The sequence below is a fragment of the Chiloscyllium plagiosum genome, unplaced genomic scaffold, assembly GCF_037043375.1.
Source record: "Chiloscyllium plagiosum isolate Xiang-an unplaced genomic scaffold, Cpla_swu_hap1 HiC_scaffold_16, whole genome shotgun sequence".
Classification (NCBI taxonomy): domain Eukaryota; kingdom Metazoa; phylum Chordata; class Chondrichthyes; order Orectolobiformes; family Hemiscylliidae; genus Chiloscyllium; species Chiloscyllium plagiosum.
In genome coordinates, this window is record NW_028270154.1 from 33,576,217 (window position 1) to 33,591,410 (window position 15,194).

The window sequence follows — 15,194 nt, forward strand, 5'->3', positions numbered from 1 at the left end:
TTGCATTAAAATAGACACACTTCCACCCTTCACACTGACTGAAATGTTGCCCTATCCTTCCTCAGACTCCCTGCACGCTGTGTCTGCCTGTTCACTAGCTATCCCATCATCTGATCCATAGCTCTGGTTCTCATCCCCCTGCCAAACTAGTTTAAACCCTCCTGAAGAGCTCTCTCAAGCTTCCTGCCCAGGATATTGATACCCCTCCAGTTCAGGTGCAACCCATCATCCTTGTATAGTTCCACCTTCCCCAGTGATCTGCATATCTGAAGCCCTCCCTCCTACACCAGCTCTGCAGCCACATGTTCAGTCGGACTTACTGTCTGTTCCTAGCCTCTCTAGACCATAGCACCGGTAGCAATCCTGGGATTACTATTCTGCTTGTCCTGCCTTTTAGCATCCAAGCTAACTCCCTATATTCACTTTTCAGGTCCTCATCCCCTTTCCTAACTATGTCATTGGTACTGACATGTACTAGGACTTCTGGCTGCTCTCCCCCACTCTTAACAATCCTGTAGACTTGATCTGAGACATCCCTGACCCTGACAGCTGGAATGCAACGTACCATCTGGGAGTCTTGTTCGCAACCACAGAATCTCCTGTCTGTTGCTCTAACCATTGAACCTCTTATTCTCCCCCCTTACCTTCTGAACCCAAAAGTCAGGCTCAGTGCCAGAGACATGGCCACTATGGCTTTCCCCCAGTAGGTCATGCCCACCAACAGTATCCAAAGCGGTGTACTTATTATTGAGGGGAATGCCCACAGGGGATACCTGTACTGTCTGCCTATTCCCTTTCCCTTTCCTAATAGTCACCCAGCTACCTTTATCCTATAACTTAGGTAACATAGTCCCCATGTCTGCTACCTCCCTATAACTCCTCTCTATCAATCCCTCAGCCTCCAAAATGATCTGAAGTTCATCCAGTTCCAGTTCCAGTTCCCTAACATGGTCTGTGAGGAGTTGGAGTTGGGTGCACTCCTCACAGGTGAAGTCAGCAGGGACACGAATGGTGACCCTTACCTCCCACATCCTGCAATCAGAATATACAACTGCCTTATCTTCTATCCCCTCGTCTCTAAATTGCCAAAAGTGGTTAAAAAATCTTACCTTAACAGCCCTGCACTCAGTCTTTTTTGTTTGGAGGAGGAGGATGGATGGGAGACACTACATGTTTAGTGTTTCAGCGTTAGCCGCTATCTGAATATATTAGTTCAATTACCCAGCAATCCCTATGTCCGGTTCCCCTCTGTCCAGCCTTCTCTCCACTGGTTCACAAGTTAAGTATTTTATATTCAAGTTTAACTCCACGGCTGCCCCCAGTTCACACTGTCATGACTTCCGCTGCTGAAATGGAGGTTGGACTCCCTGGTACTGGACTCCCCGGTCATCAAGAACATCCCTCATGTGTTTACTCTGTCTAGTTCAGTTAGAATTGTAAAGACCTCTATGAGATTCCCGCCCCCTCACCCACCCCCCACCCCCCCACTGCTTTCTTCGAAATTCCATAAAGATAGTCCTAGTCAATCCAATCTTTTTTCAGTCATCATTCCTGCCGTCCCAGGTATCAGCTGGTAAATTTTTGTCACCCTTCCTCCATGGCCAGATCATCCTTCCTCAGATAAGGTGACCAAACCTTCACACAATACTTCAGGTCTTACCAAAGACCATTAAATTTTCAATAAGTTTTCACTACTTACAGAAATGCTTTGGATAAGAAGTACAATTTCAAATGTACAGGACCCTTATGATTAAAGCAGACATGACTGCAATAAAATATAAGAAGGTATAAAAACTGCAGAATGGCCATGTAATTGACACATTACTTATAGGTAAGTATGAGGTCATACATTTTGGTGGGAAGAATAAGGGTGGTCAATGATAAATGTACACAAATCACTGGCAGTAACTTTGCAGGTGAATACAGTTACAAAAATAAACACTGGTAGTAATGCAATCCTTGCTCACTGGTAAATGTTACAGTCCTGATCCTGTCATGGCCACGGGTCAGAAACATGAACTACTATAGACTCATTTTTAGCTCTTAATTCTAATACTTTTCTTAAAGAAGAGGAATCCCATAGAGACAATAACTGCATGTATAAAAAAAACCTCTAGGTGTGAGTGATAGAATCTAACACCTGAAAGTGGCAAAGAAACATCAGACAGGCTGGACTGTGATTTCTTTTGACTACAAATATAAAGAGGGGCTGATGATCCCATGCATAGCAGCAAGTCCCCGCTATATGGATTATGTCCCAAACTGCAGACATGTTTTGAAGATCTATGTTCTCTGTAATACACAAAGGTTGGGGTTAAAAAGCAGTTTCTACTCTAATGGTTTGGACTAGTGGGACTGAATGATCTCTTGTGTACATTCTGGGTCTGAGTTTTAACATACTTAACATAGTTATGCCTCTATTGCAGAAAAGGAAGACCCTCACTCGTTCTGAGTTCTGCAAACCAAATTCCAACACTCTCTGTGCCTTCTCTCTTACCCAGTGAATATGAATGCTATCTTTTTTATGATTCATGGATGAAGACTCCCAAATCCCTCTGTTCTGTAGCTTTCAGCAGTCTTTCTCCATTTATATAACATTCTGCTCTTCCAAATATCCTCCTATAGTGCTTAACTTCATCTTTTTCCACATTATATTCCATCTGACAAGTTTTTGTCTACTATTCAACCTTACCACTACTCTTTGGCAAATTTGTATAGTTTTTTTCTCTTTCAATTTAGCGCTATCTTTAACATCTCTGGTTAACCATGGTTGGCTTAATCTCTTCCTAGAATCCTTCTTCCTCACATATATATTTGCAGTAAGCTATGAGCTATTTCCTTAAACATCTGCCATCGTTCCTCAAGCATCTTTGCTGCTAAGTCCCTTTTCCAGACCATTGCAGCTACCTTGTCCTCATTCCTTTAGAATTGCTCTTACTGAAGCTCAATCTCACATTTTCCCAAATTATATTGCATCTGACAAGTTTTTGTCCACTTGTTCAACCAACCGTCTGGCTTACCATTAATTGTTGCTGTATGGGCAGCATGGTGGCTCAGTGGTTAGCACTGCTGCCTCACAGAGCCAGGTGCCTCACCTGGGTTTCATTGCTGCCTTGGGCGACTGTCTGTGTGGAGTTTGCACATTCTCCCCATGTCTACGTAGGTTTCCTCCCACAGTCCAAAGACATGCATGTTAGTTGAAATGGTTGTGCTAAACTGCCCATAGTGTTCAGGGATGTGTAGGTTAAGTGCATTAGTTAGAGGTAAATATAGGGTAAGGGGGGATGGGTTATTCTTTGGAGGGTCGGTGTGGACTTGTTGGGCCAAAGGGCCTGTATGCACACTGTAAGAATTCTATGATTCTTAGTTCAAACTCAATTCTAAATTCTATCAAGCTAGTGTCACTGTTTCCATGGGTTTTGTTTTCACTCTAACATAAGTTATTAAATCTGCATTACACATCACCAAATCCATGTATGTTTGCTTCTTTTAACTTTTATCCTTTTGGATTCGCTTCTTATTTGCAGTCTGTGTTGCTTTACTATTCCTTCTTGAGTTTCGTAACTAATAAACGCATTCTTTGCCAATTCAAAAGAAGACTGATTATATTGGCTCCTTTGAAATATAAATTCATTTGGATCAGAGAGAAAGGTATCCATAATGCATAGAATTCTTTTAAAATTAATCTTGTTGCAACCACACCATGAGATTGATGGGTAAGGTAAGGGAACCAGTTCATCTTTCCTTACTTCGGAGCTTAATAGCATGGAGTCTCCTGTGTGGAACCATAATGAATCTGGAAACCTCACCCAAGGTCTGGTTGTAACAATACTTATAATACTGTAATGGGAAACAAATACCTCATGCAAATTTTAAAGATTTTTAAAAAAACTTTGCATTGTTAAACTATAGCTGGTTCCATTCTCAATTTCCATAATGGTGGATATATGTATGAAGAAGGTATGAATAATTGATATCAGGATAGGCCTATGCTGCTTTAGGGTGAATTTTTAACAGGTAAAACTTAACAAGTAACAAGCTCTGAAATTTTGCCCAACTTCAAAAATAATTGAATAGATCTCCAGAATATCAAACTAACAACTCATTTTCCTTTGTTTCATTCTAGTAATATATTTTGTGCTTTCAATTCATGCTGTGTGAAATGGATAGCTCTATTTATTCTAATTCTGAGTAACAATCTTTTCTTGTCATCCCTTTGTTCTAACATAAAACACTGTCAAGAGCCCTGCAGAATTTCAAATCAATGAAAGAATCATTATGGTTCATATGATAAGAGGCTTACTTTAACTGACATGTTTACATGGACAATTGATCTTGTAACCTTCAACATTCAATTCTAGTCAGTTAAACTAAGCTGCTTTTCCCCAGAATGTATTCCTTCATGCAGCACTTTTGTCCTTGCTGGCTCCATCACTGGGATAAACAACTGAAGTAGGCCTGTGCTAGGATAAGATGATGGCTGAGTGGTGTTAGCTCTAGGCTACTAACCTAAGGACCCAGGTAGTATTCTGGGGATCAGGGTTCAAATCCTATTTGGTGTCTGGTAGAGCTTAAATTCAATAAACTTCTGTTGTGGGCAAAGTCTTAGAGAGAATTGTAAGGGATAGGATTTATGCACATCTGGATAGGAATAATGTGATCAAGGATAGTCAGCATGGTTTTGTGAAGGGCAGGTCGTGCCTCACAAACCTTATTGAATTCTTTGAAAAGGTGACGAAGGAGGTTGATGAGGGGAAAGCGGTAGATGTGGTATATATGGATTTTAGTAAGGCGTTTGATAAGGTTCCCCATGGTAGGCTACTGCAGAAAATACGGAGATATGGCATTGAGGGTGAGTTGGAGGTTTGGATTAGGAATTGGCTGGATGGAAGAAGACAGAGGGTAGTAGTTGATGGCAAAGTTTCTTCATGGAGTGCTGTCACTAGCGGTGTTCCGCAAGGATCTGTTTTGGGACCATTGCTGTTTGTCATTTTTATAAATGACCTGGAAGAGGGGTTAGAAGGTTGGGTGAGCAAGTTTGCGGATGATACGAAAGTCGGAGGAGTTGTTGACAGTGAGGAAGGATGTGGCAGGTTACAGCAGGATATAGAGAAGCTGCAGAGCTGGGCAGAAAGGTGGCAAATGGAATTCAATGTAGATAAGTGTGAGGTGATTCACTTTGGGAAGAATAACAAAAAGATGGGGTACTGGGCTAATGGTCGGATACTTGGTAGTGTGGATGAGCAGAGGGATCTTGGTGTCCATGTACACAGATCTCTGAAAGTTGCCACCCAGGTAAATAGTGCGGTGAGGAAGGCATATGGCGTACTGGCTTTTATTGGTAGAGGAATTGAGTTCCGGAGTCCTGAGGTCATGATGCAGTTGTATAAGACTCTGGTGCGGCCGCATCTGGAATATTGTGTGCAGTTTTGGTCGCCATACTATAGGAAGGATGTGGAGGCACTGGAACGGGTGCAGAGGAGGTTTACCAGGATGTTGCCTGGTATGGAAGGAAGATTGTATGAGGAAAGACTGAGACACTTGGGGCTGTTTTCACTAGAGAAAAGAAGGTTTAGGGGTGACTTGATTGAGGTGTACAAGATGATTAGGGGGTTAGATAGGGTTGACAGTGTGAAACTTTTCCCGCGTATGGAGTCGGGTATTACAAGGGGGCATAGCTTTAAATTAAGGGGGGGTAGATATAGGACTGAAGTTAGGGGTAGGTTCTTCACTCAGCGAGTCGTAAGTTCATGGAATGCCCTGCCAGTAGCAGTGGTGGACTCTCCCTCTTTATGGGCATTTAAGTGGGCATTGGATAGGTATATGGAGGATAGTGGGTTAGTATAGGTTAGGTGGGCTTGGATCGGCGCAACATCGAGGGCCAAAGGGCCTGTACTGCGCTGTATTCTTCTATGTTCTATGTTCTATGTTCTATGTAACTAAGAGTCTAACATTTCAAGACTAGGGGACATGTGTTTGGAGAGAGATTTAAATACAAAAGGGGCATGCTTTCTTTTACACAGAGGGTAGTTTGTTTGTGGTGTGAACTTCCTGGGGAAGTCGTGGATTTGGGTACAATGACAACATTGTAGGATTGAGCAAACATCCCTATCATTGAAAACACTGGATCAAAATCTTAGACTTTTCAAAACTTTTAAAAGTAAAAACGCAGCTGGGCGATGCTCGAGGTAAAATACACAGACACTGAGATAGCTGCCTAGAGTCATTGTTCAGCCCAAAAATCCAATTCACACCTTGGCTCTAAAAGACAATCATCCAGACCTAACACTCCAGACTGAAACTGCCTTTTACCTTTCGGGCTTCTCCAGACCAGATGCTATGGAACCTATCAAGACATTCAACTTCAATCAGTACAGTATTCATTCAGAGAGATATCAGACATTCAACCTCAAACAAAGTATATTTACACATACTCTTAACTGTCAGAAAGCCAACTCACCTGAAAGGGAACACCAGTAACTCAATGGCAAGTGCAGATTTGGCACAAAGGTAAGAGGTTCGCAATTAGTATAATTGCAGGTCCTGATCTCACCTGAAAGAGCTATCTGCACAGCTACCACCAGGAGAGGGATCCCAGAGAGTTACAGGTCCAAAAGTTATCCATGCAGCTGCTGCCAGGAGAAGGATCCCAGAGATCTACCGTCCTGAGAACTATTCCCCAAGGCTATCTCCAGAAGAGGGATCCGAGAGTGTGATTCTGCTTGAGAATTATGTGCACAGCTATCCCAGAAGAGGAAGTCCAACAGCAATCTCAAAACTCACCGACACGAGCCTGTTCCTTACCAGGGGAACCAACAGTGAGTGATCACAACCTGCAGACCAACAATCTCTGAAAACTACTGACCCGATCGACACATCTTGAGGTGAAACCCAGCTCGCAAAAACTACCACAAAGTAAAAAAAAACAAGAACTCACCTGATAAATCCAATACTTGACTTACTGCATTGGTGGACTCAACCCAGACTGAAAGCCTACACTGTCCAGAAACTTCATTGAGGTACCTGGTCCAGCAAGTGGCAACAGACATCTGTACTTCAAAATTTCAAGTTCTCCCCAGTGATGACCTTAATTCCTGAGACCCCAAAGTTTCCAAACTAGCTAGCAGGAAGGAGTGGGGTTTTGGTTACAGTGCAGTCACCCCAACGGTAGGAAGCCTGAAGGAAGTGTCTGTGATTGAAACTGTTACTTAGTTTTTAATAATGTTTAACTTAGATTAGATTAGATTACTTACATTACTTACAGTGTGGAAACAGGCCCTTCGGCCCAACAGGTCCACACCGACCCGCCGAAGCGCAACCCACCCAGACCCATTCCCCTACATTTATCCTTTCACCTAACGCTACAGGCAATTTAGCATGGCCAATTCACCTAACCTGAACATTTTTGGACTGTGGGACGAAACCGGAGCACCCAGAGGAAACCCACGCAGACACAGGGAGAATGTGCAAACTCCACACATCTTGAACTTGTGTTCAATTCAATATTGCATCAAGTTATTGCCCTCTGTATAGTCAATTGTGTTAATTATATTTGCCTTTACTACTTGCAATTTTACCTTTTTGTACTTAATAAACACAGAAATTCTTTTGACCTGAAACACCTTTTTACTGCCTTCTTCATTTCACATTCTCTAAGTAAGTCCAGTGTCAGAACCAGTGATCTGGGGGTGATTCAAACCACCTAAAAGTCAGCAAATTACTGATAGCAAACCAGAAACCCTACAGCATTTAAAAGACATTTGGATAAGTACATGAATGGAAAAGGTTAGGAAGGATATAGGCCAGAAGCAGGCAGGTGGGATTGGTTTGGTTTGGGATTTCGTTTGGTATGGACTGAAGGGTCTGTTTCTGTGTGCTGTGTGAATCAATGACTCTATGACATGATTGTCAAGGAGAAGACCATCTGGTTTGCTAATGTTCTTTAGGAAGGGCAACTACCATCCTTACCTGGTCTGGCCGATGTGTGATTCCAGGAATGTGGTGGACTCTTAACTGCCCTCTGGGTAATTGGTAATTGGCAGAAGATACCAATATCCTGTAAAACGAATTGGAAAGAAATGAAGAAAAACATTACAGGAGTTTTTGAAAAAATTATGTTTAGAATGTGGGTGTCTCTGGATGGTCCAAACAATCATCTCCCATCCTGTATTGCCCCGAGGACAATTAAGAGTCAACCACATGACTGTGGTTTCAGAGTCACATGCCGGCCAGATCAAGTTAGAATAGCAAATGCTAAAGGACTTTAGTAAAACAATGAACTGATTCCAACCCGTTTCCACACTTCTCTCCTCAGACCTTTCCCTCCTTCCCAGAACAATGATAGTGTTGTCCTTCCAATCCACTAGTCTCATTTATATTGGCAAAACCAAACACAGACTGGGTGACTGCTTCGTGAAACACACCTCCTCTCTATCTGCACGAACCTCCCCGTTGCTTGCCATTTCAATAAATCGCTTTGGTCTCATGCTAATAATCTGTCCTTGGCTTGTTGAATGAATAGTTGGAGGCAGAGCCCAGTGTAAAGAAAGGGGAAGGCAGAGGAGGGGATTATTGATAGTGGACCAGGACTGAAAAGAAGCTGAATAAGTGATAATGAGAGCTGATGGTAGGAGACTATGGGTAGGCTGTGCTGAAAGCAACCCATGTAATGTGATAGTAGGTCTGTGAGTGAGTGTGAATGGGTGAACTATGCTAAAGGCAACCTGTTGGACTATAACCTGGTGTTGTGTGACTTCTGACTAAAGCAACCATTGTCACAGCAGGATGAGAGGGTGGGCGCAGATAACAAATCATGGAAGGATGGAATCAGCTTCCATGGGCGGCACGGTGGCACAGTGGTTAGCACTGCTGCCTCACAGCGCCAGAGGCCCCGGGTTCAATTCCCGACTCAGGCGACTGACTGTGTGGAGTTTGCACATTCTCCCCGTGTCTGCGTGGGTTTCCTCCGGGTGCTCCGGTTTCCTCCCACAGTCCAAAGATGTGCAGGTCAGGTGAATTGGCCATGCTAAATTGCCTGTAGTGTTAGGTAAAGGGGTAAATGTACGGGAATGGGTGGGTTACGCTTCGGCGGGTCGGTGTGGACTTGTTGGGCCAAAGGGCCTGTTTCCACACTGTAAGTAATCTAATCTAATCTAATCTAAAAAAAAAAGCTCTAGAATTATTTAACCTTGGTTTTGAGTCCAAGAGCTGCAGGGTCCCCAAACAGAACAAAACAAAGAACAAAGAAGAATACAGCATGAACAGGGCCTTTGGCCCTCCAAGCCTGCACTGACACATTTTGTCCTTCTGTACTAAGCTGTCTTCACTTACAGGATCCGTATCCCTCCACTCCCTTTCTATTCACAGATTCTTGCAGGTGTGTCTTGAATGCAGCTATTGTGTCTGCTTCCACCACCTCCTTGGGCGGCATGGTGGCACAGTGGTTAGCACTGCTGCCTCACAGCGCCAGAGACCCGGGTTCAATTCCCGCCTCAGGCGACTGACTGTGTGGAGTTTGCACGTTCTCCCCGTGTCTGCGTGGGTTTCCTCCGGGTGCTCCGGTTTCCTCCCACAGTCCAAAGATGTGCAGGGTCAGGTGAATTGGCCATACTAAATTGCCCGTAGTGTTAGGTAAGGGGTAAATGTAGGGGTATGGGTAGGTTTCGCTTCGGCGGGTCGGTGTGGACTTGTTGGGCCGAAGGGCCTGTTTCCACACTGTAATCTAATCTAATCTCCTCTGGCAGCACGTTCCAGGCACTCACTACTGCCTCACGCATCTCTTTTAAACTTGCCCCCTCACACCTTGAACCTGTGTCCCTAAAGATTGACTCCCTCTGCCCTGGGAAAACACATCATACTTTCTATTCTATCTATGCAATTCACATTCCTATAAACTTCTATCAGGTCTCCCCTCATCATCCTGCATTCCAGTGAAAAGAAACCCAGTCGATTCAACCTTTCTTCATAGCCAAACTTCCCCATACCAGACAACATTCTGATAAACCTTTTCTGTACATTGTCCAAAGTGTCAACATCTTTCTGGTAGTGTAATGATCAGAGCTGTACCAGAAATATTCCAAGTATGGTCTAATTAAAGTTCTATAAAGCTGCAGAATAATTGTCTACCCTTATACTTGGTGCTGCTTCCTATGAAGGCAAGCATGCCATAGGCCTTTTTTTAGTACTTATCTACCTGTGCTGTCGCCTTCTGTGATCTATGGACCTACTCACCCAGATCCCTCTACATTTACACCTGTACTTGACCTTCCAAAATGCATCACTGCACATCTGTCCAGATTAAACTCCATTTTTTTGCCCATGCCTCCAACTGATCTTGTGATGATGATGCTCCTTTAACAAGGTTATTTTGTCCTTGGCTTTTTTTTTTCAGAGAAGTCTTAAAAGATACAGATTCTGAAAAGTCTAAGTTTCGATGGATTTTAGGGCTAGTTTGATTATAACGAACAGATACTGCCTCAGGCAAAAGGCTTTTAAGTTTAAAAAAACTTGTCCAATTAAAGGGGAGTGGCCAGTTCTTCCAGCTCAGCTTTTCTCTGGTTTGGTTTGGTTTTTGGGCAGTCTGGATAGTCATTGAGAGCAGTCAGGCAGGTGTTGCGCAGCTGTTGGACCCAAGAGAAGCAGGTCTATGCTGACCTTCCCTCTCTCTGGCATCTCTCCTGTAAGATCCTATGTTTGATTTTACCTTTTGTGCCAAGGGGTATCTATGGGGATTGTTGCAAGTATTTGGAACAGCATCAGTAAGTTGGGATGATCTGTTGGGTTTTCGGAGAGGTTAGGTTATTTGGTATTCTGTTTTCTGTTGTTTGTGTTTCCTTCAGCAATCTTGTAAATAAATTGTTTAGTTTAACACTAAGTAGCTTGACCAGCGGCATCTCTCCTGGAATATCTGTGTTACACCTGCTTAAAACAGCTAGCAAAGTTAGGATCTTGAAATGCTTTGATGGAGTCTGTCCTGGTCCATAACAAGGAATATTATGCTGTATACTCTGACAATCCACCTTAAAAAATTTAACTTCACCAAATTGTCTGGAAACTTACTAAATAGACGGACTATGTTTTCCTCCAAATCATTCATGTAGACCACGAACAGCAAAGATCCCAGCACAGATCCCTATGGAACACCACAAGTCACAGTCCTCCATTCTGAAAAGCATCCTTCCACTGCTAACCTCTGTCTCCTATGACTAAGCCAGTTCTGTATCCATCTTGCCAACTCACCCCAATAGCATGTGACCTCACCTTTTGTACCAGTCTACCATGAGGGATCTTGGCAAAGGCTTTACTGAAGTCCATGTCGATGACATCAACCATTTTTCCCTCATCAATCATCTTCGTCACCTTCTCAAAAAACTCGACCAAATTAGTGAGGCATGACATTCCCCACACAAAACCATGCTTCCTATCACTAATAAGCCCATTTGCTTCTAAACGTGTTTAGACCTTATCCCTGCGATTTTTTTCCAATAATTTCCATACCACCAATGTGAGGCTCATAGGCCTGTAATTTCTCCTGTTTGTTAACAACTTTTCATGACCCCTTTTAGCCTTTCTAATTCCTTGTTAAAGTTCTTTCCTACTTTCCTTATATATTTCAAGGGCTTTGTCAATTCCCATCCTCCTAGATCTTCAGAAAATGGAAAATGAGAAGTTTGTCTTCAGGCTTGTGCTGATGCTAGTGGGAACACTACAGCAAGCCTGAGACAGAAGTGCTGGCATGGGAACTTGGTAGTGTGTTGAAGTGGCAGACCTCTGGAAGTTCAGGGTCATATTAATGGAGCGAAATAGATATTCTGCAAATTGGTCACCAAGCCTGTGTTTTGTCTCACATTATGAGTAACAAATACAGTAGATGAGATTGAGTCAATTACAGGCAAATCGCTGTATCACCTGGAAGTTATGTCTGCGGTTTTAGACAGTGAGAAGGGAGGAGGTAAATGGGCAGGTATTGCACCTTCTATGATTGCATGGTCAAGTGCCATGGGGATGTGGGGAATGGAGGAGGAATGGAATTAAATCCTACTGAAATTTGGCCAGTGTCATAAAATGCTCTCCCCATGAAAATCTACTGCTTTCCTGTCTTTATTCCCTAAAATTAGATCCAGCACTGCCCTGTCTCTTGTAGGACTTTGTAGATAGAGTCATATAGTCATAGAGATGTACAACACAGAAACAGACTCTTCGATCCGATTCATCCGTGCTGACCAGATATCCCAACCTAATCTAGTCCCATTTGCAAGCACATGGCCCATATCCCTTCAAACCCTTCCTATTCACATGCCCATTCAGGTACCTTTTATATATTATAATTGTACCAGCCTCCACGACTTCCTCTGGCAGCTCATTCCATACACGCACCGACCTCTTCTTGAAAAAGTTGCACTTTATGTCCCTTGTGTATCTTCCCTCTCTCACTTGAAATCTATGCCCGCTAGTTCTGGACTCGCCCACTCCAGGGAAAATACATTATCTATTTATCCTATCTGTGCCCCTCATGATTTTATAAACCTCCATAAGGTCACCCCTCAGCCTTCAATGCTCCAGGGAAAACAGCCCCAGCCATTCAGCCTCTCCCTATAGTTCAAATCCTCCAACCCTGGCAACATCCTTGGAATTCTCCTCTGAACCCTTTCAAGTTTCACAATATTCTTCGGATAAGAAGGAGACCAGAATTACACACAATATTCCAAAAGTGGCCTAACCAACATCCTGTGCAGCTGCAACATGACCTCCCAATTCTTATACTCAATGCTCTGTCCAATAAATGAAAGCATAACAAATGCCTTCTTCACTATCTTATCGACCTGTGACTCTACTTTCAAGGAATTATGAATCTGTACTCCAAGGTCTCTTTGTTAAGCAACAATCCCTAGGACCTTACCATTACGTGTATAAGTCCTGCTAAGATTTGCTTTCCCGAAATGCAGCACCTCGCATTTATCTAAATTAAACTCTATCTGCCACTCCTCAAACAATTGGCCCATCTGATCAAGATCCTGTTGTAATCTTAGGTAACCTTCTTTGCTGTCCACTATACTTCCAATTTTGGTGTCATCTGCAAACTTACTAACTATGTTCACATCCAAATCCTTTATATGAATGATGAAAAATAGTGGCACTGTACTGGTCACAGACCTCCAGTCTGAAAAAGGACCCTCCACCACTATCCTCTGTCTTCTACCTTTGAGCCAGTTCTGTATCGAAATGGCTAGTTCTCCCTGTATTCCATGAGATCTCACCTTGCTAACCAGTCCCCCATGGGGAACCTTGTCAAATGCCTTATTGAAGTCCATATAGATCACGTCCACCGTTCTGCCCTCATCAATCCTTTGTTACACTTTCAAAAAGCTCAATCAAGTTCGTAAGACATGATTTCCCATGCACAAAGCCATGTTGGCTATCCCTAATCAGTACTTGTCTTTCCAAATATGTGTAAATTCTGTCCCTCAAGATTCCCTCCAACAACCTGCCCACCAAAAAGCCCTTTGGATTCTCCTTAACCCTATTTGCCAAAGCTACCTCATGTCCTCCTGATTTCCCTTTTAAGTATACTCCTATGCCTTTATAGTCTTCTAAGGATTCATTGTATCTCTGCTGTCTATACCTGACATATGCTTCCTTCTTCTTCTTAATCAAACCCTCAATTTCTCTAGTCATCTAGCATTCCCTACACCTACCAGCCTTTCCTTTCATCCTAACAGGAATATACTGTCTCTGCACTCTCATTATCTCATTTTGGAAAGCTTCCCATTTTCCAGCCGTTCCTTTACAGGTGAACCTCTGTCCCCAATCAGCTTTTGAAAGTTCTTGCCTAATACTGTCAAAATTAGCCTTCCTCCAAATTAGAACTTCAACTGTTAGATCTGGTCTATCCTTTTCCATCACTATTTTGAAACTAATAGAATTATGGTCGCTGGCCCCAAAGAGCTCCCCCACTGACATATTGGTTTACAAAGCTTTCCATCATACAGCTTAAGGATTCCATTCTCTCTAATGTTTTCATACATTGTCTATCCAAAATAATAAAGGGAAGTTGAAATTCTCTAACATTATTACCCTGTTATTTTACATTTCACTGAAATTCACCTTAAATCTATCTATCCTTTTACCTCTTCCCTTATTATTTCAAGATCTAGAGTACACTCACAACAATGTGAATGCTCTTATTTTGTTTTTATATTACACTTTACTGCCTCACACGAAGAGCCTTCTAAGTTATCATCCTTCCTTATTGCTGTAATTGAGTCCTTGATCAATATTGCGACACTACTTCTTCCTCATTCACATCTCTTCCTGCATCATCTGCAGATTCAGTACTCTGAAATATTGAGCTTCCAGTCCTGTCTCTCTCTCTCTCTGTCATGTCTCTATGCTAACAACTATTTTATATTCCCAGCACTAATAAAGCTCCCTCAACACATCTCCCTTATTCACAAGACTCTTTGCACTCAAAGAAATGCTATATAACCTTGTCAAGGTTGCTTGTGCCTTAACTGTACTATATTTATTTTTTTGTGCCAAACTGACCTAACTTTTCTTAACTTTATATATTTGCCTATATGTATTACCCACTACTGTAGTTTATATTCCTATTTCCCTGCCAAATTAGTTTAAACTCCACCAACAACACCAGCAAATTGTCCTGCAAGGATTTTGATCCGATTGTGATTCAAGAGCAACCTATTGGAATTATTAGGTCCCACTTTCCTCAGAAACAGTTCCAGTGATCCAGGAATCTAAAGTCCTCCTACCTGCATGAACTCATCAGTAACACATTCATCTGTTCCAGCCATCTATTCCCATACTCACTCGTATGTGGAACTGGGCATAATCCAGAGATTACAACCTTTGAGGTCCTGCTCTTCAACAGGTTACCTAGCTCCCTAAATTCTTGTTGCAGGACCTCATCCTCTCCCTTTTTATGTCATGTGAACTACGACCTCTGACTGTTCGCCCTCCTTCTTCAGAATGTCCTGCAGTTGTTCAGTGACATCGTGCACTGTAGCTCCAGGGGGGCAACACACCACCCTTGGGTCATTTCTGCAGCTGCGGAAATGCTTGTCTGTATGCCACACTGTTGAGTCTCCGACTACTATAGCTCTTCTTGTCTGTCTGCTATTTTGTGCAGCTCGGCCCTCTCTCTCTTTCTCTCTCTCTGGGAAGGAACCATCACCTGC